This window comes from Pleurodeles waltl, chromosome 4_2, assembly GCF_031143425.1.
Source record: "Pleurodeles waltl isolate 20211129_DDA chromosome 4_2, aPleWal1.hap1.20221129, whole genome shotgun sequence".
Classification (NCBI taxonomy): Eukaryota; Metazoa; Chordata; class Amphibia; order Caudata; family Salamandridae; genus Pleurodeles; species Pleurodeles waltl.
In genome coordinates, this window is record NC_090443.1 from 1,012,477,113 (window position 1) to 1,012,484,872 (window position 7,760).

At 45.1% G+C, this 7,760-nt stretch overlaps 1 non-coding gene across 1 annotated transcript; it reads left to right on the top strand.

Annotated features, from left to right (window-relative positions):
- The first annotated feature begins 3,968 nt into the window (after positions 1–3,968).
- TRNAQ-UUG (transfer RNA glutamine (anticodon UUG)) lies at positions 3,969–4,040 on the top strand. The gene has a single exon. It is a non-coding gene; the product is annotated as a tRNA-Gln (tRNA).
- The last annotated feature ends 3,720 nt before the right edge of the window (positions 4,041–7,760 follow it).

Here is a 7,760-nt window from a genome sequence, read left to right on the forward strand (position 1 = left end):
ACTGATGATTCCCTGGTACCTGACCTCCTACTGATTGTTCTCTGTGTCCCCCTGCTGGGGGCGCTGCACCCCCATAAATGCCACTGGTGACCCCGCCTGTGCCAGGAAGGAGCCGGTCTCTGTGTATCACTGATTTACAGCTTCCTCTGCACAGACTCCTCCTTTTCTCTCTCTGACAGTCACTGGGATCAGCGGCTGCACCTCAGTCCATTTCAGCTCTGGCTAAATTCACTTCTTGGTGCCATCTGAGAAAAATGTGGGAGACAAAAAGAATTGTCAAGCTCTAGCGTCGTTGCTTGAAAACATGGCGTATTTTGATTTCAGAATGTGAAATGAAATATGAAGTGCTCATAAAAAAATTGTCCTTCGACCCGGATTTGAACCAGCGACCTAAAGATATCAGCTTAACCACTACAGTCTTCCGCTCTACCAACTGAGCTATCGAAGAGATGTTAATATCAGGGTACTGCAAGCCTTCAGGATACCCACCTGCAAGTACAGGGGCCCACGGTGAGCTTGTGTATGTTTGCTGGACATTTTAAAGACCGAGGTCAAATATCTGGCTGCGTCTTGAGGGAGCATGGTCTTTATTTTGAGATGGCTATCTTGTTTCCCAGCTGCACAAACCAACAACCATCACCACTCAACGTGCCACTTGAGTACTTTTTGGAAACTCATCGATGGGTAACTACAAAGGGTGAATCAGCATTTTAATTGGCAAGGCCTGCTTTTCCTCTTCATTTGCGTACTCCGGAAAACACATGCCGCTTTAGCAATGCACATTTTCAGTGCTTTTCTAATATCTGAATATTTCAGCAGCAAGCATGGGGGAGGGCTTTCGGTTGAAGTCAGTCATACAGCCATTGTCTTTCCATCTTGATTACTTTTACTTGCAGTTCATTAAAATAAATGTGTCTTGTCGCAGACACACAAAGTGATTTCTCAGCATTCTCAATGGTTTATTAAAAATAATATGAACTAACTTTCTTGAGAAAAGTACAGCTCGGGAAATAAAATGGCAAACCCATGACAAGAAGTATGTCGGCCAATGAACTCAGCTGGAATGCTGAACGTTGTGTAGATTCTTAAACTTTGGAAAGCCTGGCTCTCAGGGTAAGAATGATAGGGAGTGTGCGGTGAGGATGCAGGCATGTTGCCCCCCCCTGTGATTGGTGAAGGCATGAACAATGACAATATTAACACTTACCAGTTTTACATAAAAAACATTGCTCTAGTGCAAGGGTGCCCAACATAAGTCCAGTAGAGTCGGATCCATGCCGGATTTGCAGGATATCCACAAGATATATATATGATTGCCAGAAATGAACAACAGTTACATATTAAGCTCGTCAGAGGTCACCTTGAAAACCTGGCATGGACGGCCCCGCCTCCCACTGCAATGGAAACCATTCTCTAACACACAGGATGGGAGGAGTGATACTGCTTCCTCCCTGGCCTCGTGCAGGAAGGAAGCCAGAGACAGTGTCTGTTAAACTCACTACAAACAGTGGCAACTTGGAACGATTTCACATTTAAGGCTGCACCCAACATTGTCTGCAGCTTGCCAGGCTGTGAGCAGGCCCAGGGTTTGCACAGACTTGAACAGATCCAGCTCTGCTTAAGAGGCTCAGCACTGGTTCTGTAAAGTGTCCATCCCTGGCCAGCCACAGTGCACGCGAGGAGCTACTCATCCGGTTCTGTGCTCTTGTCCAACAAAAGGAAAGTAAAGTGACCTGATTTCTAAAGTGTTTGCTAGTTCCATATGCCGCGTTCATAGCACCGTAAATAACAAGCATACATATCAGCCCCTTTATATACCTTGTGAGGAAGAAGCGTCGAGCCCGCTCGGTTTGGATTTAAGAATGTGACCTGCAAGTCATGCTCAGGTACCAGCAGGGGGCACTTTACTGGTGAGCCGACTTGGAGGCTGCCCATGACTGACTCTGCCCCAGCCCACCCCACCTTTCTGAGACAAGAATCTGTTGCGAAAACTCCTCGTCCCCGGTAGGCGAGACCACCCCTGGCTCCCAGCAAAGGCCTGACAGCCATCATCTCACCCCTGGAAGCACCTAGAAACCCTGCTGCTAGGCGCTCTGGAGCACAGTGTCAGTCCCAGGGATGCTTGCGTGTCTTTGACGTCTTCAGGCATCCCTCGCGCTTCCACATAAAGTGTAGCTCGTGACGCGCATCACCAGAAGGGAGATTATGGTTGGGGCACAGAAGCTAGACCCCAGGCGCTACATTACATCCCTTGCACTGATGCTACAGCAACTGGGCATCGTCATTTGAACGTCTTTGCCCTGGTTAGTCAGCGCAAATGTCTTTTTATTTAGCACGTTGATGTGCTGCAAATGTCATCACAAAACTGCATCAGTACAAGTGTAACATATGCATCCCAGAAATGCAGAAGCGTTGGTTCAACACTGCACTACCATTGGTGCAATGTACGTAATCCCACCCCAAGGGGGACTGAAAAATGCACTTAAGGAGCAAACACTTTTAGCTCAAATCACTCAGCCGTGTTTTTATAACTTGTTACCTGGTTTCTTGACAGCAGTGTGAATGATGACCCGAATTGCAGTCTGAACAGGGCCTGGCTATTGTTGGCAGCTCTTTCATGGCACTACCACAATGGCTCCAGATGGCAAACAAGCATTGGCAAAGCTAATAGATCTTGCATATGTGGGATCTATTGGTTTTGTGAATGTTTTTTTTGCCATATAGTACAGCAGCACTGGCTTCAGTGCAGCATGGATAAATGTAAAAAAAGCGCTATGAAGTGATCAATGCTGGCTGTGTCATATACAGCTTTTTTTTCTTTACTTTCAGCCCTTTTGCAACATGGCTAGAACACTGGCAAAACCAGTAGCTATCACGTAGGTGAAACCTATTGGCTTTGCCAATGCTTGTGTTACTTTCAATTAATAAACTGTAATTCTTGTAATATAGCACAGTGAGCTATGAAGGACAAGTGACTCCTACACCTTGTAACCCTCACTGTTGTATGCAACAATCATCGTGTACATTGATTTACATACTGCATGATTTATTGTCAAAGTACACGGCTGTGTGTAAAGGTGGTTGACGTTGAAATATTTTACACACTCCACGAGCAGCCCATGTGCATTCTACAGCAAGTAAGTTGATGGTCACTGCAAGGGGGAAGTAACCTAGACTTCCACAGTAATCCAATCACTAAAGGATTCTAAGTATACAACCAATGTAACGTCAATAGTAATGTATTGCATTATGCATCTTTTTGACATGTTATTGTAGACACAGAGTTATATTTGTCTAAATAGGTGCTCCAAATAAAAACAGTGAAAGAGAAAGTTGTGCAGCAAAGTGAAGGTGATATATACAATATGTACAACGGGTGGTTTAAGAATATTATGGACTTCTAGCGGCTCCGTTAGTCCAGGAAGCCCTGAAGTCACATGAGATTTCTTTATGGTTATATATTCCACATTCAAAGATATTGTCGATGTTTCGACCCAATTGCAGAAACAAATCAAAGGTGGGTCATCATCAGGACTGGGATAATTCAGGTCGGTAGCACCTATGGGTAGTATAAATACCTAAAGTTACTAAAGGTCTGTTTAATCTTTTTTAAATATTAACAATGTGGAGGGACTAAGGCACTCACCTAAGATCCAGTGTAGAAGTACGATCTGGTGGACTGGGACATATTCCTAATTGGAAAATGAACTACAGTATGGTACTCTGTTTATATATTAGCGTTTAAAAGCAATTTAATGGGTAATCGGTGACTATTTACGTGTTGAGTAGTTCACCGTAGCCCAAGGACATGGTGTACTCGAGTCTGGGGGTCAATAGGAATGCTTTGTTGTTCGGTGTAGTGTCTTCAGGATCAAACAAGCACTGAAAGCCTTTCACAGTTGCAGGCTGGGGCTCACTGTATGACACTGTCATTTCACTACTAACTAAACTTTACCTATTCTATGGGAGGTTCTATGGTGTAATGGTTAGCATTCTGGACTTTGATTCCAGTGATCAAAGTTCAAATCTTGGTAGAACCTGCTGTAGTTTTAATAATTTACCATTCATTTGTTCATTTTTGTATTATTTTTAAATTTGCAGTCCAGTACTAATTACAAGTGAGTTAGTATCTTTTGCACAGTTTACATCACCAATGCGTGGCTTATCTATTTTTATTTGAGAAGGTTACTATATGGATGATATCAATTAAAATTGTAGCGCAGAAGTATCGTTCGTCATATATATTAATAATGCAGAACAAGTTAGGTGGTCATAGATATTAGTAATAATGCAGAACAAGGTGGATGGAAGTTTTAAAAGTGTTTCTGCCTGGTTTTGAACCAGGGACCTTTCACATGTTTGGCAAACGTGATAACCACTACACTATGGAAACTCACATGCTCTCATCCCCACTGTACATTATACTGTCAATTATTTTCCCGTGGCTGAATCAGCTGTGTTATACCTATTTTTACAGATTAAACAGACTCTATGATGATTCTCTCTTTGCCTATTGTCTATTTGAAATGCAGCCTTGGATGGAGCATCCCTGCTTAATTTTCTTTCAAAAATTGAGTCTTTTTTTGTCAAACTGTTTTTAACTTGCTGCTCTCTCCGATGCGCCACTCTTCAGTCATTTTCATTATCCATTTTACAAACAGCCGCAAAACAAATACAAGTGTAAACTTCACAGAGGTGATTTCCACCGCTCCAGAGGGCCTGTCTCAGCAATAGCGGCTGTTCACGTGTCTCTTTAAAAGAAAATGCCGAAATAGTGGTCAAAAGGTGCAGCGCTTACATGTTGCCTGCGCTCGAGTTTGAAACGCTTGGCATGGCACAAGGAAATGTTCGAAGTTGTCCGCGTTGTGGCCATTTGTTAACGTGTGGTAAGTGCATCGAAGTAGGTGTTACATTGGAATAGTGTGAACATGTCAGGTAAAATAGAAGGAACGTAGGCAAAAAAAACACTGAATCCAATAAAAAAAAAAAAGTTAAATGACACCCTCTACGTCAGGGAGTCTCCCGCGTATAGGTGGGGATACTGACCACTATACTAACGAGGAACAGCCAGAAAGTTGCTTCCTATGTAGCTCCTCATGATGTCCTTTGGTCCGTTGTTTCCTATCAATTTATTCATCTTTCACATTTCCCAGCTGCTTCACACCAACACAGGGAGCCACAGGCTCAACACACACCCACTGCACAAAACACACACACAAACCCGCTGCTCCTCAACACTTCACACAACCTTTTCACCTCCCAGCAGACGCTTTCAGCAGCTCCCAGCAGCATCACCATCCCACACTCACAACAAGCAGCTCCGGGGCTGCTTCAGCAGGGCTTGAGGGGCACCGGCCTTGCTCTTCAGCCCAGGGGCTCCCGGCTCTGTCTCATCAGGGGGGATTGCACAAAGGGACCCCATTTTCACATATCCAGCCATAGAGCTCTAGCCCTATATATCCAAAGTACTGCAATACCACTTTCTCTTTCTTAGCTCCAGAATATAGAACAGTTAAACAGTCCATGGTCCTATAACGAGAGGCATTTCAAGTTTGGGAAAAAACAACCATGGGTTCCAACGGGAACCCTGTTTGAAAACTGGATCTATGAAGCTAAGCCTTCTTCTCCATATACTAGAGTAGATCTTCCTCAATGCTCTCAGGAATGTACGTGGGCTGTAGTCATAAAGCTCATGGCGATGACTTGAACACAAATTAATTTCTCGTAGTTTCCTGTAAGGGAAGAATGTATCAAAGGCGTAAACACTGTCTACTACCAAACCCATCAGAAACACCTTCATTACCAGGTGGGAAAAAACAATCATATATCTTGTGCAGATCTAACTCAAATACCAGCTGTATGCATTTATGTACATGTATGGGTGGGATAATCCTCGCCTCCATGTCCTTAATAGAATAGAAAATTCTTGTAGCCAATGCTAGAACATTTTTTGTTCTATGTTAGGATCGGAGGCTCCGATTATGTTGCTCAACCCCTTGGGTGCCTTGGAGGAGCTGGTCTCGCCCTCGGCCACGGTTCCCACCCCTCTTCCCTGGGCAGGATGGAAGAGGAATCGCTTCCCCTTCCACCGACCCCCCCTCCACAGCCCCTCCAGTGATGCCTGATGACGCCATTGCGTGATCGGAAGAGAAATGAAAGCATTTTTCTTCTGATCTGGGGATGGGGGGAGATCAGAGAGGATCAAAGGAAAGGAAAGGCTTTTCCTTTCCTTTGATATCTGTCTGAGCGTTTCTAGAGCCCGATCGTAAAACGATCGGGCTGCAGAAATGCCCACTAGACACCAGGGATTTTGTTTGTTTTATATAAATAATGAAGTGGAGCGACCCCTTGAACAAGGGTCGCTCCCTTGGGCGGGCATTTGTTTAAGGACTTTTCTGCCCCTTTGGGGCAGATCGGCCTATTTTAATTAGGCCTATCTGCCCCTAAGGGGGGGCGGAAACCTCTAGACGCCAGGAATTATTTACTTTTTTTTCTTAACAGGAGGGGAGTGACCCCTTGGACAAGGCTCGTTCCCCTGGGGGGCAAATTTATTTTAGGCCATTTCTGTCCCACCATAGGGGCAGATCGGCCTATTTTTGTTAGGCCAATCTTCCCCCAAGGGGGGAAGAAACCACTAAACACCAGGGATTAGTTTTTTGCGCCAATTTCACGCAAGAGGAGCGACCCCTTAGACAAGGGTCGCTCCCCTGGTGGGCAAATTTATTTTAGGCCATTTCTGCCCCCATGGGGGCAGATCGGTCTATTTTAATTAGGCAGGTCTGCCTCCAACAGGGGCAGAAACCACTAGACACCAGGGATATTTTTTATTTTTTATAGATGGGGAGTGACCCCTTAGGCAAGGGTCGCTCCCCTGGGGCCAAATTTATTTGAGCTAATTTGTGCCCCTCTTGAGGGCAGATCGGCTTCTTTCTATTAGGCCGATCTGCCCCCTGGGAGTCAGAAACCACTTAGGCACCAGTGATTGGCGTGTGTGTGTTTTGTTTGGGGGGGGCAGCCCCTTGGGCAAGGGTCACTCCCCATGGGTTCACATTACTGTTGGCCATTTCTGCCCTGCTTGGGGGCAGATCGGCCTAGTTTTGTAAGACCCATCTGCCCCCAAGGGGGCTAGAAAGCCCACCAGACACCCGGGAACGGGAAGAAGTTTTTTCAGAAAAAGAGGGTGGGGGTATGGCCATACCCCCACTCCAAATAAATGGGGTCAAAGTTGTTCTGCCCACCGGTGGGCAGATGAGGCAATTACAACTCTCAGGAATCCCCAAGGTGCCTCCTGCATTATCTGTCAGCTTCCCCATGGATTAGGGTTAAATCATATCTCTGTTCTTGGTTAAACCTTCATGTTTCTAAGTAAACATAATGTGCTGTGTTACACAATTGGTTTTATCAATGCTTGTTTTACCAATGTTTGTTTGCTAATGTGAGCAGGTGTAGACGTGCTTCTAGCTGGGTGTGGTGTAGACATGTGCTTCTAATTGGGTGTGGTGACTCATCCACATGTGGAAACTCAACTGCTTTCCTGATTGGCTATAAATAGCAGAGCGAAGCATGCCTCCCTGCTTGGCTTTGTTTTGCTTCCTGATGTCAGCATCTGATTTGGCAGTCCAGCCCCTGCTGTCATCCTCGTATTCAGGACTTTTGAGGCAATTCTTTTCTTCGTTCCTGTACCAGCTGACAAAAGGTATTCCTCCAGCACTCCGGAAAAGACTGCAGCTAAGTGACTAGTATTCTCCAGGGAGTTTGTT